General features: G+C 45.1%; 1 long non-coding RNA gene across 1 annotated transcript in view; it reads left to right on the forward strand.

The window, feature by feature from the left end:
* Positions 1–4967: 4967 nt before the first annotated feature.
* The window catches only part of LOC113959263, an 18661-nt gene continuing 1068 nt past the window's right edge, over positions 4968–22560 (forward strand). Inside the window, exons 1-2 of the long non-coding RNA XR_003531753.1 lie at positions 4968–5167; positions 7966–7971. This is a non-coding gene — a long non-coding RNA (uncharacterized LOC113959263). The remainder of the gene's footprint in view (positions 5168–7965; positions 7972–22560) is intronic.

Below are 22560 nucleotides of genomic sequence, written 5' to 3' on the forward strand. Positions count from 1 at the left end.
ATCCTCCAAAAGCCCACGGCGCCTAGGAAAGCCTGTGTTTCCTTCTTGCTGGTTGATGGGGACATGGTTGCTATTTTGTTAATCACCTCCATTGGAATTAGGCGGCGTCCATCTTACCACTTCACTCCTAGGAACTGAATTTCCTGAGCAGGTCCCTTGACCTTACTCCGTTTAATGGCAAAACCAGCTCTTAGGAGAACCTGGATTATCTTCTCTCCTTTCTCGAAGACTTCCCCTGCTCTGTTCCCCCATACAATGATGTCATCAATGTACTGTAGATGTTCTGGAGCCTCACCCTTTTCCAGTGCAGTCTGGATCAGTCCATGGCAAATGCTGGGACTGTGTTTCCACCCCTGAGGCAGTCGATTCCAGGTGTACTGCACACCTCTCCAAGTGAAAGCAAATTGTGGCCTGCACTCCGCTGCCAAAGGAATGGAGAAAAAGGCGTTTGCAATGTCAGTGGTGGCATACCACTTGGCTGCCTTGGACTCCAACTGATACTGGAGTTCCAGTATGTCCGGCACAGCAGCACTCAGGGGTGGTGTGACTTCATTGAGTCCACGGTAATCCACCGTCAGCCTCCACTCTCCGCTGGATTTACGCACTGGCCATATAGGGCTATTAAAGGGTGAGTGAGTCTTGTTGACTACCCCCTGGGTCTCCAGGTCACGGATCATCTTATGTATAGGGGTCACAGAGTCTCGGTCGGTGCGGTATTGCCGACGGTGCACTGTTGCTGTGGCTATCGGTACCAATTGTTCTTCAACCTTCAGCAGTCCCACAGCAGAGGGGTCCTCTGAGAGACCAGGCAAGGTGTTCAACTGTCTAATTTCCTCTGTCTCCACAGTAGCTATGCCAAAAGCCCAACGAAGTCCTTTTGGGTCTTTCAAATACCCACTCCTCAGGTAATCTATGCCAAGGATGCACGGGGCCTCTGGGCCAGTCACGATGGGGTGTCTGTACCATTCCTTCCCAGTCAGGCTCACTTCGGCTTCCAATACAGTCAGCTGTTGGGATCCCCCTGTTACCCCAGAAATGGAGATGGATTCTGCCCCTACGTATCTTGATGGTATTAAAGTACATTGTGCGCCGGTGTCCACTAAGGCCTTATATCTTTGTGGTTCTGATGTGCCAGGCCACCGAATCCACACTGTCCAATAGACTCGATTGTCCCTCTCCTCTACCTGGCTAGAGGCAGGGCACCCCTAGTCCTGGTCATGGTACTCATTGTGCTCTTCTTATAAGTATGACCTGGAGGTCCCTTCAAGAGGATCAGACGTATCATCATTCCTGTACAGTCTGGAGTCTTGCCCACGAGAGACTGGAGCAGCATTTATCCTTGAAGAGTTCGTTGTGGCCCTTGTCTCTCTTTTCAGTTCACGTACCCGGGTTGCTAAGGAAGAGGTGGGTTTCCCATCCCACTTCCTCATATCTTCTCCATGCTCACGGAGGTAAAACCATAGATTACCACGTGGAGTGTGCTCTCTCTCCTTAGCTGGGGGACGTTGACTCCTAATAGCAGAGACTCTTGTTTGTCCTGGCGAGATATGGAAGATCCCTTCCTTAATTTCTTCTCTTAGTTTCTGGTGTCCCTCTTCAATCTTCTCTTCCAGGCTTCGGACATGTTCAGCTAGTTTGGTTTCCACAGATGAGACGTGGGCTCGTAATGGGGCGGTGACAGTGTCTTCATAAATCCTGAGTTTACTAACCAATGCACCCACCTTGTCCTCTCCCTCCCTCCATTGCAGCGTTGCTAAGTAGCGGGAATACATTTCTGACCCGAGTCGTGCAAACTTTAACCACATCTGGGATGTGCACTGTACACCATCTGGACTTTTAGGGAATCTTTCATCCTCTGAAAAGATTATCTCCAGTACAGTTAATTCTCTTAAGTACCAGATACCTTGTTCCATGGTGTTCCACTGTCCTTGCTGTACGTGGAGGTCCTCCTTACAAAGGTATCTCTCCCTCACACTGGACAACAGTCGCTGTCAGAGGCTGAGAGTTTCCTGCCTCCTTCCAATCCCCTGATCAATGACTACATCTCGAGACAGGGATCCCAGCTGTCTGGCTTCACTCCCATCTAGAATTGTATCGTTACATGCGGCATCCCAGATTCGGAGCAGCCAGGTCAGAATGGACTCATTTGCCTGTCATGTGAACTCTCTCCGGAGTTCACGTAGCTCACCCAGGGATAGGGACCGAGTGATTATTTCTGGCTCTGTCTCCTCCGGTGGATGTGAAGGTCCTGCCTCTTCATCATCATTTGCTATACGGACTGATTTAGTCTTTGATTTCCTTTTCTGGACAGGGGCGACTGCTATTGGTTTCGGTTGTTCTTCTGGTTCCTCGATGGTTTGTGTGGACACGGTGCCGGTTGGTTTATTTCTTTCTCCCTCTGACTCAGCTGTGGTTTGGGTGGACGTGGTGCCTGTGGATTTACTCCTTCTCTCCTCCCCCTGACAGTGCTGTACCATGTCAAGTAGTGTCCGGTAGGCAGTGGTCAGGGCCCAGCAGGTTGCTGTGAGCTGGCCATCTCTGGAACTGCCAGAGCATTTTCCCTTCACCAGTCTTATCATGCTAACAGGATCCTGCAGTTGTTCAGGGGTGAATTTCCAGATCATTGGAGGAGAAAACTTCTCCAAATACTGGCCGATGTCCTCCCACTTCCCGTGCCACTCAGCATTATCCACTCCCAGGGCAGGCATCCCAACAACCTCCCTAGAAGGCCCTGTTCTGACCCTAAGCATGGTGTAGACAGTACAGAGCAGACATAGCAACACTAACAATAACATTATGCTATCCTTAACATCAAAAGGGAACTCAATATTTTCAAAAACTGTTGTAGCAGGTCTGAAGGGGAAGAAGGAGGTGAGAGGCTGGAAACAACCATACCCCCTGTTTCCCCAAAGGGCTGGGTGCGATTTTTAATGAGACTCCAGAGGTAACAACCCAAACCAGGACAGGTAAACAGGACTGAATACACATTTACAATGAAACTCATTGCTTCTGATGTTATGATGACATAAATATAGTATACTAATAAAGCAATTTGGATCCCTCTCCCTGGTTTTAAAGAGAGCATCAAAACAGGCAAATAATTCCCCATCTGTGGAAATATGAACATGCTCATATACAACATCCATGTGAATGCATGAAACAACATGGTGATCAGGGAGTTTCTGTATTCAAACAGACAAATGCTTAAAATGAAATTGTGATTCTGACTTCTCTCTCTCTGCCCCACGTTGGGCGCCAAAAAATGTGCTGGTTTAAAAGTTAACCAGCAGGGGAAATGAACTCAACTCAAAAGAGAGATTTGCAAGCCAGAATAACAATTTAATAAAATAATACAATAAGCACGACTACACAGACAAGCAATTGGTCTCAACCCACAAAACCCAAATGTACAACCTGGCACCCCAGGGCACAAACAAAACAGTGCTCCCTGGGCCCCCCCTGAGTCCAAAGCAAAGGGAGAGGGGAAAAAGAAACCTGTTGGTGAGAGAGCTGCTGCAGTCCAGCCAAAGTGGTGATTGCAGTTCAGTTGAGGGTGGTGGTCTCAGTCTGGCTGAGAGCGGTGAGCTGCAGTCCTCCTCTGGATCCCACGAGAGGTGCAAAGGTTCTGAGACTTCAGGTTTATATATTCTCCAGCTCAGGCAGCAATGCTTAGCCCCTCCCCCAGAGCGGGGAATTCCATAAAAGGAGGCTCAATCCTTCCCTCAGAGTGGGGAATTCCATAAAAGGGTGTGAGGGTGCTCAGTCAGGGAATTCCACAAAAGGGCATGAGGACAGGAGCATGGGGGGGGGGGGGGGCACCTCGCAGGCCTCTACTGACAACAGTTTCTGGGAAATGGCATGGAGGGCTATAGAATACACAGTTTTGGGCTACACCCATCCAATGATGAATCGGTCCCAGCTGTTCTAACTAGGACAAAGGGCCAGGACATACGTGGTGGATAATGAGGAAGGACGGAGTAATCCAATGTGTACCTCAAGGAAACTTAGCCTTGGGGAAAAACTAATTGTATGTCCTTAGTTGTGTTTTACAGGAAGCCAGTCACCAGATGAGAGAGAGAGAGAGACCTGAACTAAGTTGATGCTGGTATCCAATGTTGAGACAGCCCAGAATGACGAAACAGCCCTAAAATCAGAACTGCAATTGTGACTGAGGAGACCAAAGATCTGGACTGAACTGAACTGATGTCAGTATTGATTTCCAACAATGAGACAACTGCGCCGAGAGACCAACAAGGACTATATATATATATGTATATGTGCATATATACGCGCGGGATGTAGGCGAACGTGAGATATAGGTGTTACGTAAAAATAGTATGGAATAAGGGGTGGAGAATGTGGTGGTTTGGGCTAGGTCTTCCTTGCTGACCAGTTTGTAACCAAGGAAGGGTCCAGATCTACCCAGTATTCCCTACGATTTTTTACGTAAGCCAGACTATAAGAAGAAAGGAGGAGAGGCCTTTGTTCTTTTTCCTTCCGGTGGCTTGGAGGTGCAGGTTCCCTGCTGTTGAGTCTGCCGTGTTGGGGAGCGAGGCCTGGTAAGGTCTTGTCGACCCTGGGAGATGGAGGTTGCCAGCGATCGTCCCGGAGCGACTCTCGGTTGTCCCAAGGAGAGTGGTGGGATATTTCTTTGCTAACTCTTTAGTTACTAGATCTCAGGCTACTGATTGGGATATATATATTTTTTATTTTGGTTTTGTTCCCTTTCCCTTCCCCCTTCCCTTTCCCTTGTGAAATTGTATATATTTTAAATTGTATATATATTTCAATTGTAACATAAGTGTAAATATATTTATATATATCACTTTAGTTGTCTCTCTCTCGTTTCGGGTTTTCTTGGTTGTTTTTCTCCCTCTTCTCCCTGAGGTTTGGGGGGGGGAGGGGGAACTCTTGTGGTAAGGTTTGGAGACTTGGCAGGGAGTCAGCTTCAAACCATATCAGACGTGACTGCCAAAGATGACAAACTGAGAAGTACACAGCCAATAACTACTTAAAATGTAAACTGTGTCATTAAAATGTAAAAGTATAATAGAAATTCCAGCTATGTGTGAGTGAAGAGTGACTGAGGTGGCCACCAATGAATGACTGAAGAGAGATTGTGTGAGAGAGAGAGACTGTGTAGATATATATGTGTGACAATATATGTGTGTGCAAACTCAACAATGCTTTTGTATTGGAGTGTTGAGACCCTTGGGGGAATGTATTACATGGATCTCTTAGATTGTAGTGAATCCTTGTTTTGAATAGTGGATGAGCTCTCTGGATTCTTCCTTGGTGAGATGTTGTTGCTGTGTTTCTTTTTAGCTTTGGATCAGGGGTTGCCAGTGCCGGTGTCTTGCTTGATCAGCCTGTTGCAAAGGGCCCTGCAACAGACTGTCAAAGCCATCTTTGCAGCATAAAATAAAAAAAGAGGGGGAATTGTCGGGGTTGACAGAGAACCTGTCAGCAGCCTGGCAATTAGTGACAAGGAATTTAAACAACTTTTAGGAAATATTTGCTGTAATGTCGGACGGAACAAACGTAATGCAACCCAGACCAAAGGTCACCAATCAAAATGTGTATAGTGTCACCAATAGCATGTCACAGCATGCACAGTGTCTTCAGTGTCACCAATAAGAGTGTGTGCAGTGTCTTGACCAATTGTGTTATGGTACGATAGTGTACAAAGAGTATAAAAGAAACACTTGAGAGCAATAAACAGCTTCCTGATCACCTTACACCTGGACTACGTCTGATATCTGTGTCGCCTTGGCCGTTCCGACATTAACAGCGACAGTAACATACAACCAAGACAAAGCATTTCACCAGAGTACCCAGCACACATCAACTCACACAGCTTAGTAAAATACAACCCATCAGTTTTAAGTTACCCAAGTTATTAAGAAAGAAAGAGTAAAGAAAGGAGATTGAGAAGAAACAGGAATAAAAAGAGAAGTAAAGAAAGATATTAGAATAAGAGAAAAATACTGCCGAGAATCCTTCGCATGGTGACAGTCATAAAAGAAAGAGAAAATAAAGATTCTCTGCCCCTGTATTTATGTGGTCTGGCCAGCATGGCCACCCCTCCCAGGTGGGACATCCAGCACTGACCACTCAGTGCCTCCCAGGCAGGAGTGAGGGGTGATGTAGCCAATCAGAAGCTCCAGGGGGCAGGCTCCCAGGTTGCCCTTTTGACTGACAACTACTCCATGTGGCTTCTGTGAGCCTGCAGGAGACTGCCATGTGAGTTCCGTGGGCCTTTCCCTCTCCCCCACACAGAGTTGATTCCGACCCAAAAATTAAATAATCCAGTGAGATTTGAATCCAGTGTCTCACAGAAGGCTGCCATGGGGAAATGAAATCCATCTCAGCCAGACCAAATACAATTGACCAAACACAAGTTTGCAGCACAAATGAAGTTTCTCTGTAGTCTTTCAAGTGCTTTATGTTGAAGGCTGCTTACTTTATAAATACAATTCAAAAAGGAAATTAGGAAGGAAGAAGAATGAGAAGCTTAAGCTGAATCAACTTGAGACAATGTCAGGATGGAAAAGGCCTGGGACCAAACAAACAAACAAAGAAACAAACAAAACCCAAAAGAACCATGGCAGGTTGTACTGGGTCTGACTTGGGTGGACTTTTCTTCATAGCAGCCCATATGGTGCTGTGTTTTGGATTTGTGACTAAAAGAATGTGTAAAACTGTATTTGGTTTATGTGGCAAGGTTTTGGTGGTGAGGAGCTGCAGGGGTGGTCTCTGTGAGAAGAGACCAAACCCACCCTGTATTGGACACAGCTGGTGCCGGCCAATTCCAAAACAGACCCATCACTGGACAACGCTGAGCCCATCAGAGAAACTGGTGGCACCTCCGTGAAGCATATTTAAGAAAGGGCAAAATGCTACACAGCAGAGAGAACTGAGGGGAAATAAAGTATGAGAAACAATCTTACAGACGCAAAGGTCAGAGAAGAAGGAGGGGGAGGGGTGCTCCAGGCACTGGAGCAGAGATTCCCCCTTCAACCTGTGGAGAGATCATGGTGAAGCAAGTGAATATTCCCTGAAGCACTGAAGCCTATGGAGAGGACCCATGCCGGAGTAGAGAAAAAGTGTGAGGAGGAAGGAGCAGCAGAGAACTGTTATGAACTGACTGCAACTCCCCATTCCCCATCCCTCCTGTGATGCTGAGCGGGAGGAGGTAGAGGAGTCAGGAATGAAGTTGAGCCTTGGATAAATGTTGGGGAGAAGGTGTCGTTTTAATTTTGTCTTTGTTTGTCACTACCCAAATCTATTTTAATTGTCAATAAATTTAATTTTAGAATCATAGAATAGAATCATAGAATGGCTTGGGTTGGAAGGGATCTTAAAGATCATCTAGTTCCAACCAGTCCCAAGACAGAGCCGTGAGGGACACCACTCATCACTGGCCTCCACCTGGACATAGAGCCATTGAGCACAACTCTCTGGCCATGTCCATCCAGCCAATTGTTTTTCCACCAAATAGTCCACCCTTCAAATCCATATCTCTCCAATTTGGAGATAAGGATGTTGTGTGGGACCGTGTCAAAGGCCTTACAGAAATCTAGGTAGATGACATTGGTCAGTCTTCCTTTGTCAACCATTACAGTCACTCCATCATAGAAGGCCACCAGGTTGTTCAGGCACAATTTGCCCTTAGTGAAGCTATGCTGTCTGTCTCGGATCACCTTCTTGTCTTGTATATGCCTTAACATTGCTTCTGTGAGGATCTGCTCCATGATCTTCCCAGGCACAAATGTGAGGCCCACCAGTCTGTAGCTCCCCAGATCTTCCTTTCTCCCCTTTTTAAAAATAGGAGTGATTTTCCCCTTTTTCCAGTCACCAGGGACTTCTCCTGACAACCATGACTTTTCAAATATGATGGAGAGACTTGGCAACAACATCAGCCAGTTCCCTCAGGACCCCAGGATGCATGTCATCAGGCCCCAGAGACTTGTGGCTATTCAGCTTCATCAAGTGGTTCCGGAGCTGCTCTTCACTTACAGTAGGAGGGACTTTGCTCCCCCAACCCCCACCTAGAGGTTCAAGGACTTAAAAGATGTGGGAAGCCTGACTGCCAGTGAAGACTGAAGTGAAGAACTTGTTAAGTACCTCAGCCTTCTCCATATCTGTTGTTACCAGTTCTCTTTTCTCATTTGTTGGGGGGGGGATGCTCTCCTTGGCCTTTTTATTCTGACCTATGTACTTATAGAATCCCTTGTTATTCTTCACATCCCTTGCCAAGTCCTGTCCCATCTGTGCCTTGGTTTTCCTGATTCCATCTCTACACATCCAAACTGTATCCCTGTACTCTCCCCAAATCTTTGTTCACGAAGCCTAGCCATGATGACTCTCCCCAGGTCACCTGTCCCTGCTTCCACTGGGTGTGCATTTCCTTCTTACTCCTCAGTTTGAGGAGCAGATCCTTGCTCAGCCATGCTGGTTTCTGGTCTGCTCTGCTTGATTTCTTACACATGGGGATGGAGAGCTCTTGTGGTCTTAAAGAGTTGCCAGCTCTGATCAGTTCCTCTGTCCCTAAGGACAGTTTCCCAGGGATTCCATCCACTAATTCTTTAAACAGCTGGAAGTTCACTCTTCTAAAGTTCAGGGTCCTGACTTTGCTCTTTGCCAGGCCCATGTTCCTTGAGATCATGAACTCAAACAGGGTGTGGTGTCTACAGCTCAGGCTGCCTCCAATCTTAACCCTTCTAATGATCTCATCTGCATTGGTGACCACCAGGTCCAGTAACATGTCTCCTCTGGTAGGTTTGTCTAATACCTGGACCAGAAAGTTGTCCTTGATGCACTCCAGGAGTCTCCTGGATTGCTTACAGTCAGCTGTGTTACTTTCCCACATCCAGGTGGTTGAAATCCCCCATCAGGATGAGAGCTTGTGAGCGCAATGCTTCCTGTATCTGAAGCAAGAAGGCCTTGTCCACAGGCTCCCCCTGATCAGGCAGCCTGTAATAGACCCCAACCACAAGGTGTCCTTTGTTGGTCCTGTCCTTGATTTTTACCCACAAGCTCTCCACCTATTTGTGGCTGTTTCTCAGAGGCAGCTCTTCACAAATCTATCCATTCCTTAACATAGAGCACAACACCCCTGCCCCTCCTTCCCAGCCTATCTCCTCTGAAAAGCTTGTGTCTTAGTTTAACAAGATTACAACTTAGAAATTAAGAAAGTTCAAGTGGAAGTGTGGAAAAGGAAAAAACCACATGTTTTTATTAACAAAATCTGAATAAACAACAAATGGCGCAATCAAAAACTTTCAGAAGAAACAAAACAAAGTCCCAAATCCCCAGGTGTGGGGGGAAACCTATGGCAACCCGGGGGGGGTGGGGGAAGGCAGGACTGTCCCGGCAGTTCAACAGCTGCTCGCAGCCACATGTGCTCGCAGCCATCACTGAAAAAAAAGTCCTTTTTTCCACAGGCAATCCAAAGGCAGAATACCTTGCTCTGAGATGGGTTGGTCTCTCTCTCTCGGTCGTTCTCCGCGAGGTGTCCCGTGGGGGAAAAAAACCACTTCCTCTCAGTAAAAGAAAAATATGCGACCGAAACCAGGCTCCCTGCTCTGTCCGGTCCGCAACAAACCCAAAAATCCCCGAACAGACTCCCAACTCTCCCCACGGCACCCTCCGTTTCCCGAGAGAGCTCACCCTCCCTCCCGCTCCCACGCTGCCCAGCGCGTGAGGCTTCACTCCGTTCCCCCCCCCCCCATCCCGAGAGAAACAGATTGGCGGGGGGAGGGGGAACCACACTGCGGAAAAAATGACAACATCTCTTTTCAAACCTATGACATCATCCACCTCTGAATTTTTTCCCATACTAACATGCTTTATCAGATTCAAACTTTCCAACCTTATACATACATACATTACCCCAACTATATACATATTACAAATATTTACATACAAATACAGGCACAGTGTTATGGGAAATTCACCCAAAAATGAGGTCCCCTTGCGGTATACACCGTGTTTCTCCATCTTCCAGCATTACCCACCATATGCTACCTGATCCTTGAGCAAAAACAATGCCACAAATGGGTTTGCCTTTGCTCGAAGCAAGTGATGCCTTAAGATCCATCTGTTTTTTTGATTTTTCTAACTTTTATAAGTTTTATAAGTAGTTAGATAGCAGAAGTAGATTTAGAAGCAGCAGCACTTATTCCCTTACCCTTACCATAGTAACTACAACCCTCTTATCCCGATTCCCCATATCAATATCCCCTGAATTCCGTTAGAAAATGTTTAGTCTCTTGTCAAGGTAGGCCTATTCTGTTTAGAGAACACTTGTACTTTGGCCTAAACCGCAGAGTACAGTCAAACTCTGGGTAACTATGTGCTCCGAGGAAGACTAGAAGGATAAAGTAAGAGGGTCTTAAAGACCCCAGTCCCAATTCCCAAGGGGCAGGACTGAGGGTGGATCAGGGCAAAAGCCAAAGGGTGGGAGAACCTCGAATTGGACAGGCAATATTATAAATTGTAACATCTGTAACAGAGGGGCACGCGTACATCTTGTAACTTTATGCCTAGGCACAAATTAAATCCTCTCACCTTCGAAACTAATTTACCTTGTAGTTTTTTTCTCCCTGAATTTTCTTTTAGGCATCACAGGATTAATCCAAACTGTTTTACCTAACACCCCTCGCATGAATCACTGGGACTTTGTCTCCATCTACAGTGTGAAGGGACTCTGATTGGGCAGGGCCGACTCGATTGATGGAGCCTCTAGTGTTGACTAACCATGTAGCCTTTGCTAGGTGCTGATCCCAGTTCTTGAAAGTTCCCCCAACCCAATGCCTTCAGAGTGGTTTTCAACAGTCTATTACACCGTTCAACCTTCCTGGTGGCTGCTGCATGGTATGGGATGTGATACACCCACTCAATGCCATGCTCTTTTCCCCAGGTGGTAACTAAACTGTTCTTGAAATGGGTCCCTGTGGTAGTTTTAGTCTAGGCCTTCCTTGGTGACAAGCTTGTAACCAAGGAAGTGGCCAGATTACCCTGTATTCCCTACGATTTTTACGTAAGCCAGGGGTATAAGAAGAAAGGAGGAGAGACCTTCGCTCTCTTCCCTTCCGGTGGCTCTGGAGGTGCGGGTTCCCTGCTGTCGGGTTTGCCGTGTTGGGGAGTGAGGCCTGCTGAGGCCTTGTTGACCTTGGGACACGGAGGTTGCCGGCAGTCGTTCCAACATGATTTCTGTTGTCCCAAGGAGAGTAGTAAGATATTCTTTTGCTAATTCTTTAGTTGCCAGATCTTGGGTTATTGATCGTGTATATTTTATTTTGGTTTTGTTCCCTTTTCCTTCCCCCTTCCCTTTCCCTTTTTCCTTGGAGTTGTGCACGGTATTTCAACTGTATATAGCTGTATATAACATAAATACATTTATTTTCATATAAGTTTGACTAGTTTGGATCTTTCGTGGCTTTTTTTTCCTTAGCACTGTGCTGGAGGTTTTTTTGGTGTTGGGTCTGGGACTTGACAGGGACCCAAGTAAAACTTAGTCCCATTATCTGACTCAATTTGCTCTGGGGTGCCGTGTTGCCACAGGACTTGCTTTTCAAGGCCCAGGATAGTGTTTCGGGCAGTGGCGTGGGGCACTGGATGCATCTCCAGCCAACCAGTGGTGATTTCCACCATGGTGAGCACATAGTGCTTACCTTGGCAGGTCTGTGTCAGTGTGATGTAATTGGCCTGCCAGGCCTCCCCGTATCTATACTTACTCCAATGTCCACCATACCACAGGGGTTTCACTCTTAACCTGCTTAATGGCAGTGCATGTCTCACAATCATGGATAACCTGAGAAATAGTGTCCACGGTTAAGTCCACCCCTCCGTCTCGTGCCCATCTATGGGTGGCATCTCTGCCCTGATGACCTGAGGCATCATGGACCCATCGCACTAGGAACAACTCTCCTTTGTACCACCAGTCCAGATCCACCTGTGACACCTTGACTTGTGCAGCTCGGTCTGCCTGTTCATTGTCGCGATGTTCCTCATTGGCTCAAATTTTGAGCACATGGGCATCTATGTGGCGGACTCTCACAATCAGTTTCTCTACCCGGGTAGCAATGTCTTGCCACATATCAGCGGCCCAGATGGGTTTCCCTCTACGTTTCCAATTGGCTTTCTTCCATCTGTTCAACCACTCCCACAGAGCATTGGCCACCATCCATGACTCAGTGTAAAGCTTTGGCCACTTCTCTCATTCAGCAATGTCCAACACCAACTGGACAGTTTTGAGCTCTGCAAATTGGCTCGGTTCCCCTTCTCCTGGAGTAGCTTCTGCAACTTGTCGTGTGGGGCTCCATACAGCTGTTTTTCATTTACATTTCATCCCTACAATGCGACAGGAACCATCAGTAAAAAGGGCATAACTTCCTCAGCCCGCACTACCTACTCTCCTTCCTCTTCATCTGCTAGACCAAAGTTCTCACCTTCAGGTCAATTTGCGATGATTTCTAGGATTCCAGGGCGATTTGTATTTCCAATACGGGTGTACTGTGTGATCAGAGTGATCCACTTACTCCATGTAGCATCAGTGGCATGATGCGTAGAGGGCGCCTTTCCCTTGAACATCCAGCTCAGCACCGGTAATCGAGGTGCTAGGAGGAGTTGTTCTTCTGTGCCAGTCACCTCCGAGGCAGCTTGTACTCCTTTGTAAGCTGCTAGGATCTCTGTTGGGGTGTAGTTGGCTTCAGATTCTCTGTAGCTTTGGCTCCAGAATCCAAGTGGGCAGCCTCAGGTCTCGCCAGGTACCCTTTGCCAGAGGCTCCAGGAAGGACCATTTTTCCCGGCTGCAGAATAGAGTACATTCTTCACAGTCCTGTCCCGACTGTCCCAAGGGCTACAGCGTGGGCAATCTCCTGCTTAATCTGTTCAAATGCTTGCTGCTGTTCGGGACCCCATTGCAAATCATTCTTCTTGGGGGTTACCAGATAGAGAGGGCTTACGATCTGGCTGTACTCAGGGATGCGCATCCTCCAGAAATCTATGGAACCCAGAAAAGCTTGCATTTTCTTCTTGCTGGTCGGTGGAGCCATTGAGATCTTATCAATGACTTCTGTCAGGATTTGACGACGTCCATCTTGCCACTTCACTCCCAGGAACTGGATCTCTCAGGCAGGTCCCTTGACCTTACTCTTTTTGATGGCAAACCCGGTTCTCAGGAGAATCTGGATGATTTTCTTTCCTTTCTCAAAAACCTCCTCTGCTGTGTCCCCCCATACGATGATGTCATCAATGTACTGCAGGTGTTCTGGAGCATCACCCTTCCCTAGTGTAGCCTGGATCAGTCCGTGGCAGATGGTGGGACTGTGCTTCCACCCCTGGGGCAATCGGTTCCACGTGTACTGCACGCCCCTCCAGGTGAAAGCAAACTGTGACCTACACTCTGCTGCTAAGGGGATAGAGAAGAACGCATTTGCCATGTCAGTAGTGGTATACCACCTCGCTGCATTGGACTCCAGTTCATACTGGAGCTCCAGCATGTCTGGAAGGGCAGCACTCAGTGGCAGGGTGACTTCATTCAGGCCACGATAGTCCACAGTCAATCTCCATTCTCCATCAGACTTATGCACAGGCCATATGGGGCTGTTGAAGGGTGAGTGAGTCTTGCTGATCACCCCTTGGCTCTCCAACTCACAGATCATCTCATGGATAGGGATCACAGAATCTTGATTTGTTCGGTATTGCCAATGATGCACAGTTGTAGTGTCAGTTGGCACTTGCTGTTCCTCAACCTTCAACAATCCCACAGCAGAAGGGTTCTCCGAGAGGCCAGGTAATGAATTCAAGTGCTTAACCACCTCCGTCTCCACAACAGCTATTCCAAAAGCCCATCTATGTTCATTTGGGTCTTTGAAATACCCATTCCTAAGATAGTCAATGCCCAGGATATGTGGGGCATCTGGACCAGTCACAATGGGGTGTTTCTGCCAGTCCTTTCCAGTCAAGTTCATCTCAGCTTCCAACACAGTCAACTCTTGAGACCCTCCCGTCACCCCAGAAATGGAAATAGTCTCTGATCCCACATGTCCTGAGGGCATTAACGTACATTGAGCACCAGTGTCAACTAAAACCTTGTATTCTTGTGGGTCTGATGTGCCAGACCATCAGATCCACACAGTCCAATAGACACGGTTCTCCCATGCCTCTACCTGGCTAGAGGCAGGGCCCCTCTAACACTGGTCTTGGTTGGGGCCATCACAACTCTTTCCCCATGAATACATTCGGGAGGAACTTAGTACCATGGTCTAGTAACCATGGTGGTAGTGGATCAAGGGTTGGACTTGATGATCTCAGAGGTCCCTTCCAACCCGACTGATTCTATGATTCTAGTAGGTCAGATCCTTGTCGATGAGATACCGGTACTGCACTTACTCTCATGGGCTTCCCTTTTTCTCTCTCTTTCAACTCTTGTACTCGGGCTGCTAGGGCACGGGTAGGTTTCCTGTCCCACCATCTCATGTCTTCTCCATGACCGACTAGGAAATACCACAGCTTGGTTCTTGGGGTCTGTCCTCTCTCTCTAACTGGGGAACGTCTGGCTGTGACTTTGGAGGCTCTGGTTCGCACTGGTGTCACGTGGAAGCTGTTTTCCTTCATCTCCTCTCTAAGTTTCTTCTGTTCATCTTTTACTTCTGTAGTCAGTGCCTTGAGGCTCTCAATCATTGTCTCTATAGTGGAGATATGGGGCCGTAACGGTGTGTGGACCATGCTGTCAAACATCCTGAGTTTATTCACTACAGAGCCAACTGTCTCTCTGTTTCCTCCAAAGTGCAATGATGCCAAGAAATTGGTGTATACAGGTGGCCCTTGCTGTGAAAGGCTTCACCACATCTCTGATGTACACCTGACATCATCAGGGTTGCGACTGGGTTGTCCATCCTTTTCAAAAAGTATCTCTAAAAGTGTCATTTTTCTCAGGCATTGGATACCTTCCTCCATGGTCTTCCAGACCGTCTCATGATGGTGCTGCTGCAGGAAGTCTCTGTAAACAAACTTCTCTCTCACACCTGTTAGAAGTCGCTCCCAGAGAGAAAGGGGCTTTGACTCCCTCATGAATGCTTGCTCGATACCCAGATCCTGGGCCAGGGATCCCAAATACCTTGCTTCGTTGCCATCAGGTGGTAAGCCTTCGTCCATAAGGTTCCACACTCGAATCAACCAGGTCAAAATGGGCTCGTTTTGGCTTCGAGTAACATCGTTCCGCATATTGCAGAGTTGGTCATATGACAGGGATTCGGTAATGATCTCAGGCTCTGGTTCCTCCACTGGTTGTGAAGGCCCTGGTTCCCTGTCCTCATTAACTGGGCATATTGACTTGGCTTTATACTTCTTCCTCTGCACTGGGGCCACTTCTGCTGACTGTGACTTCCCTTCTGGCATGACTGGGGACTGAGCACTTGTGATGTCTATTGGTTTCTCTGCCCCACTATCTTTCCCTTCTGACTGTAGGTGATGTTGCACAGTCCATACCATGGTGCGGTAAGCATGGACTAAGGTCCATCACATTGCTATAAACTGTCCATCTCTGGAATTTATGGACCGATGTTTTTTCAGGTGCTCAACAACCTTACAGAGGATCTATGTTTGGTCAGGGGAGAACTTCCAAACAATTGGGGGAGAGTATTCCTTCAACACCTGGCCTATCTCCTCCCATGCTCCCATTCAGTCAGGGTGATTTATGTCTAGGGCAGGCTGTTGGGCCGTGGCAGGTGATTGGACAGTGGCAGGTGGTTGGACCGTGGCAGACTGTTGGGCAGGTTCCTGGGTAGGGTCCCTAGTGTCTGGGGTAGGTCTTAGGGCAGTTACCAAAGACAACCTCACCCTGTCTCTAAATGCTGGGTAGGCCACACTGAACAAACACAGCAAAAACATCATCAAAAATAGAATATGTTTAACATCCAGGGGAAAAATCAACCCTTCAGAAGCTACTGTGGTAGGACCATATGAGAAGTGGGTGAAGGGTTGAGAAAAAGTATTTGCCTGCATTCCTCCCCCAAAATAAGTACCATTATCAGTAAAATCCCAAAAATAGGAACCTGGGTTGTGGTAGTGATGCATCCATTTATATATATTCCAAAAGAATTTTTCAGCCACTGGTACCAATTTACAAACTTAATAGCAGGCACAACTATTGCAGCCATGGTGTCCATCTTTAAGAAGTGATCCATAAATGGAAAGACCATATACGCTGCCAAATGCCAAAAGAAGTTGGACCACATGATGGCTAATGTTGTCTCTATATGCAATACACAGGTGATTCAAGAAGAGGGTTTATTCCTTTTCCACCTTTCCTCTAGTCAATCCCCACGATTTGGGCACCAATAAATGTCTTGTCATGCCTTGTAGATTACATGGGTGTGCACATCTATTGGGTTGCATATCTGAAGAAATTATTATATAATCACTTGTGTGTAATTTTTTTCCCCTTTTCTCTCTTTTCCTCTTTCTCCACACGGTACACATAGAATGCCAAGGTGACTGTCCCCTGGAGGGTAGGAGTAGCTACACTGCACCTGGGGTCTTTGGCTGGTCCAGGTACTGCCAAACTGCTTCCTGTCCCAACCCCGGATGTGCTGCCAAGCTGCAACGCTGTACAACTGCAACATGAATCTGAACTCGGTCACATTGATAAAAGGACTGATATGTTTCATCTTGAAGTTTTCGTGTTAACGTCCTCATTGCTATATGTTCTATAAGTGCCTCTATGGGTGATCTTAACTTTCGTTGTAACCATAGCCCAGTGGTCTCTTGAACCAGGGGGTGGAATGTGGGGGTTGAAGGGACCCCACACAAGAAATGGGAGAGGAGGCAAATTGGTTTAGAAACTTCTCTTTACTCAAGAAACCTGTTGTGGCTAAAGAAACATATGTTGAGAGAATGTGTGAGAATAACCATCTTTTGTCTTTCCCTCAGAGCTGTTTCCTTGCTAGACAAAACAGGCAACCCTTTATCTGAGAAAGTGAAAAAGAAGCATTCCTTTCTCACAAGTGGGGAAAGGGAAAATTAAGAGTTGCTGAACTTTGATTAGCACTAATCACATTTACAACAGAATGTGTTTTCAGAATTAGAAATCAATTGGTGACTTCCCCTTTATACAACAGACAGTAAATGAGACAATTAAGAAAAAGGACTAGAAGACAATTCAGCCTGGATACCCTTGTAAATATCCCCCAGTGAATTTATTGCTTTGGTGTTTGATGTGACACAAAGATCATATGATATCATTTACAAAAATGATAAAGCATTCTGCGTGATTGATACTGAAAAAATGTGGCATCATTCCTCTTTACATATAAAGATATTTTTCTTTCCATCGAAACTGAGGCATTTGGAAATTAGATCCCAAGCAAAAGTCTGCAGTGAAATCCTGCTGGAACATTTGATGGTAGAACACTTATTCCTTTCAAGGTTATGAAAACTGAGTTCTAAGAAAGAACTGCTCCAAACACGATGCTCTCTGATTTGTTTTATGAAGGGAAGAGCACTTTTCCCAGATTCTGATGCTGATTTAGTCACACCATATTGGTAAGAGAGTTACTGTCAGTGTCACTTAGTATAATCTTTAATTGAAGAGTTTCTTCTTAAGTGTTTAGATAAACTCAAATTGACCATGTATATGTTTTGAACATCATAAATGATGAACCAGCAGGATCAAGCAGTACAAAGCTGCTTATGATTCCTTAATCTGGGGAAAACCTTAGTGGGGGGCTGTCAAAGCACATTTTACAATGAGTGCATGTAAATGTACATGCTCTTATAAACACATAGCTGCAGAGATAAGCTCATATCCACCATTTATAATTAAAGGTAGAAAGAAAGGAGATCATCCGAGCAAAAATCAGTATTTGGGAAGAGAAAATAACCCTGTGGATAGTTCCCTGAACACACGAGCAGCAGGTAGGAGAATAAATTAATGTGTCTGGCAAAAGACTGATATGGAACAAAACCCTCATCTAGCTAAACTTTTTAATTTTTCAAAATAGGGTTGAAAATCCAGTGTTTTCTAAGAGAACAGTCTGAAAGGCCTTTACAGACTTTATCTGTGTATGTGTTTTTACTTCTTACTGAAACCAAGAAGCAGAGTAAAGTGAAAAATAATGGTGAGGTTGCAGCGAATGAATCCACGCAGAGACAGACTTTGTTCAGACAGAACTCACTTGTAACTTTATTATCCCACATATATACAGAATAGGGGTCCAAGCTATCCAGTCAGACCAGATGTTTCTTATCTGCACACATACCGCACACACACCACCGCAACTGCCTTCAGCCTCAAAGAACAATCATGCTACAAGCGGCTTTCCGGTTTGACCACGCGATTCTTTTCACACACACACTAATCTTAGCTCTGGGTCGCTCAGGACCACAATATTTTTACTTTAATATTTTCTTCTTCTTCTATCATCCAGGTGGCTGGTGTTGTCTTGTTTAGCTGCTCCTACATAAGGTGCCCTATTTTTTTTATCTAGTCAACCTCTTATCCTCTAGTAAACTGGGGACAGATTTCTTGCTTGGCTAATTAGCTCTAAACTGCCTTCCACCATCACATCTTCAAGCTTGCCCTTTAAATATTATGTTCACATTAGTGCAATAATGAGTACAGATTTCAGATTCTCTGCATTTTCCAGGTGGAAAAACTGAGACAGAGAAATGTTAAGGTTAGAATATGCCTTACCTAACTTTTAAAGTCTCAGAGTGAGATCCCTGAGCTAGTAATTTCAGACCACCTTTATATTCATAAAGCAGCTGCAGAAGGCAATTATTTAACCTACCTTATGGTAAGATTGTCTTCCCTCACTTTTATTAATTATAAAAATCTCTTATCATCAGAGTGTAAATATACACCTATACTGTGTGTAGATAAAATATCATAAAAGCAAGTGTGTGACTGAAATGGTATTTTATATTCCTTGACAGTATTTCAAAGTAGGCATTTTCTCATCTTAAGTTTTTTTATTAAATTTTACCCACCACCGTTCCTTGGGTGCAAAAGTATATTTCTGAAATACATCTTAAATTCTGTGTAGTTTAATCCACTAGGATAAAGACAGGTCAAGTTATAAAGTTGGTGGGATATTTTTAGATATTATTATTGTCATTAGAAAGGAACAGAAATGTTGATAGGTGCCCTGTAGAAGATGTGGAGAAAGCCAAGTGCTTGCATGAAAGCACCTGCACTATAAATGATAATAAGTACTGTGGGATTCACCTGCACTGGAAAATTAAGCATACTGAGGAACACACTCTAGCATGGAGGGAGAATGTCATAAAGAGTCTACATATATATTGTTAAGGTCATTTACTCTCCAAATTGACCAATAATATTTAAATTCACAAATTCTTCAGAGGGAATGCTTGGGACAGTTATTTGCCAATGGTCAACACCACATCAGGGAAAATTCGAGCTGTGCCAGTATAGATTTCACATGATTGATCCTGAATTAGCAGTAGTATATTAATTAAAAAGCAAAGTTAAAATACAAGCAGAATTTTGGAAGAATTTGCCTTAGCAAATTGTTCTTATATCTTTGCACTATTAATTTAAATTCTTAAATTACATCTCCAACACAGTATTATTGTTAGAGATATCCTTCTTGGAGATGAGGAACTGAACACTGAAGAGGGGTTATAGCATGTTGTCTCAATTATAACTTAAGAATCCTAAGAATCTTATAGTTTCCTCTAACTCTGTAACTTTGTAACCATTACCTAAACATTGTTAAGAGATAGGGAGCAAAAGAATTAGAGAGGTCAGCAACCTATGCAGCTGTGGCCTGAATTAGTTTCATGATTGATACACTCCAGAAAGCTGAATCAATAGAGAATTGTTTAGATACGTTGGATTATCTTTAACCAAAGATAGATGATGAGGTCTGGTAACAATATCTGAAACCATTAAATCAGCAACTGTGAATTGCACATGTGCAAGAGACTGACAACTGTCATCTAGAGGAAGACCTTCATAAAAGCCCACCGGTGAAGTAAGGAACACCTAAAAGTCTTGAAGTACTGGATAAAGGACACTAGATGGCAGTCTTGCTCCATGGAAAACATAAGGACAAAAATTCTGAAAATACTTATTGATTAATGGACAAGGGGATGGTTACAAGCTCTTCAGAAAGAACAGGCAGGGTAGGAGAGGTGGAGGGGTGGCTTTATATGTTAGAGAGTCTCTCGACTCTGTTGAACTTGAGATCAGCAGCAATAGGGTTGAGTGCCTGTGGACCAGAATCAGGGGGGAAGACCAACAAGGCCGACATCATCATAGGTGTCTGTTACAGACCGCCCTACCAGGATGACGAAGGGGATGAATTATTCTACAAGCAGTTGGCGGATGTCTCGAAATCGTCAGCCCTTGTCCTTGTGGGTGACTTTAACCTGCCGGATATCTGCTGGGAGCTCAATACTGCAGAGAAGAGGCAGTCTAGGAATTTCCTGGAGTGTACAGAGGACAATTTCCTTCATCAACTGGTAAATGAACCTACCAGGGGTAAGGCCCCGCTAGACCTGCTGTTTACAAACAGAGAGGGGTTGATGGGAGATGTAGTGGTTGAAGGCCGCCTGGGAAATAGTGACCATGAAATAATAAAATTTTCAATACTCAGAGATTCAAGGAGAAACAACAATAAAACCTCTACGCTGGACTTCCGGAGGGCAGATTTTGACCTATTCAGAAGTCTAGTCCAGAGCATACCCTGGGAAACAACCCTTGAAAACAAGGGGGTCCAGGAGGGATGGATGTGCTTCAAGCAGGAAGTTTTGAGTGCACAGGAACAGGCCGTACTGGTGTGCCGAAAGGCAAGCCGGCGGGGAAGACAACCAGTTTGGTTAAACAGGGAGATTCTGAAGGAAATCAGGGATAAAAAGAGAGTTTACCGACTATGGAAGAAAGGGTTGACTACTTACCAAGAATTCAGGAAGACAGCTAGATCATGCAGAAAGAAAATCAGGGATACAAAAGCGCAATTTGAAGTTAAATTAGCCACTTCTGTTCGGGATAACAAAAAGTCCTTCTATAAATACATTAATAACAAAAGGGGGGGCAAAGAAAACCTCCATTCTTTGAGGGACTTGGAGGGAAACATAGTTAATAGAGATGAGGAGAAGGCTGAGGTACTTAACACCTACTTTGCCTCAGTTTTTACCAGTAAGACAGGTGGCCCTCAAGGCAACTGGCCTCTGGAGCTGGTAGACAGAGATAGGAAACCAAATAGTCCCCTTGTATTCCAGGAGGAAATAGTTAGTGACTTACTGAGTCATCTGGATCCTCACAAGTCTATGGGACCAGACAGGATCCATCCTAGGGTAATGAGGGAGCTGGCAGAAGAGCTTGCCAAGCCGCTCTCTAAAATGAGAAGATGCAAAAACGAGCTCGAGAGTCAGAGACACATCCTCATAGAGGTACAGTCAATGCTCTAACTTTATTCCAAAAATACACACATTATCAAGGGTCCTACAGGGTTCACACGCTCTATTCTAACTTTCTATTGGTTACATTTACTTTCACACACTATATCTATAACTTTATTGGCTCTACTAGCCAAGGTACATTTCCAGGCCCCCCATCTTCTGGTTTCTCACACTCTGGATAACAACCTCCTTCCTTGTTTTCCTCTATACAGTTTTCTGATATCTACTGCTCAAGGACACACATCTGCTGCTGGAGAACACAGGTCCCTGCCATCCAGCACGCAGGCCGGATTGTGCAAGCAGGCCTGAAGCAGTATATGTCCTGCATCATCTAAGATTCTTTCAACAATTCCCCCTTTTTCTTTTGCACAATCCAGGCCTGACTGATGGTCTTTCGCTTGGTTCAACTCTTTGTTCCATGTGGTTCTTGAAAACTTTTATTTTGCAAATGAAACTTTATTTAACTCAGGGTTATGTGTCTCCCACTCTTTATCCAAAGGTGCTTATGCATATGTGAGGTAATATGGTTTACGCATTTGTGAGTAAAACCAGAATATATTAATAATCATATATTCATACATTCACATGCATACATTCACACAACTTTCATGCGTGATGACCATCACTTCATGCTCTCACACAAACATACTTTTGAGTTGTATTTTACTGTGTTTTCTGGTTGTGGACTGAGAAATTATCATTCTTGTGTTTTGCCCTCAGATGAGTAAGATCTAATTATGTATTTCTTGTTTTTATGAGAGTATAACTTGGAAAACAAGAAAACATAAACATATTTCTGCCTCACATTCAATTCAAAACCCAAATACATATAAACATTCTTATAATTTAAAGAAAAATATATACTCCTATTTTTACAGCAAAACACACACTTCTCTATGTAAATGGGCTTTTGGACTTCAAAGAGAACTTGTCAGTAGTCACTACAAAAACTTCAAAAGCTTCACTTCTCCACCACGTTTAAAACAATTCTGGCTATTTAGGCAAGCAACCTCAAGAAACAGTCAGCAAGACCACCTCATGAACTTATCTTTCCTCACTCCCCCCCCCCTTTTTTTTTTTTCTATACTGAAATTAAACTGTTAGGCTAGTTGTTGCATGAAT

This window comes from Corapipo altera, unplaced genomic scaffold (assembly GCF_003945725.1).
Source record: "Corapipo altera isolate COAL_440 unplaced genomic scaffold, ASM394572v1 60988, whole genome shotgun sequence".
Lineage (NCBI taxonomy): Eukaryota > Metazoa > Chordata > Aves > Passeriformes > Pipridae > Corapipo > Corapipo altera.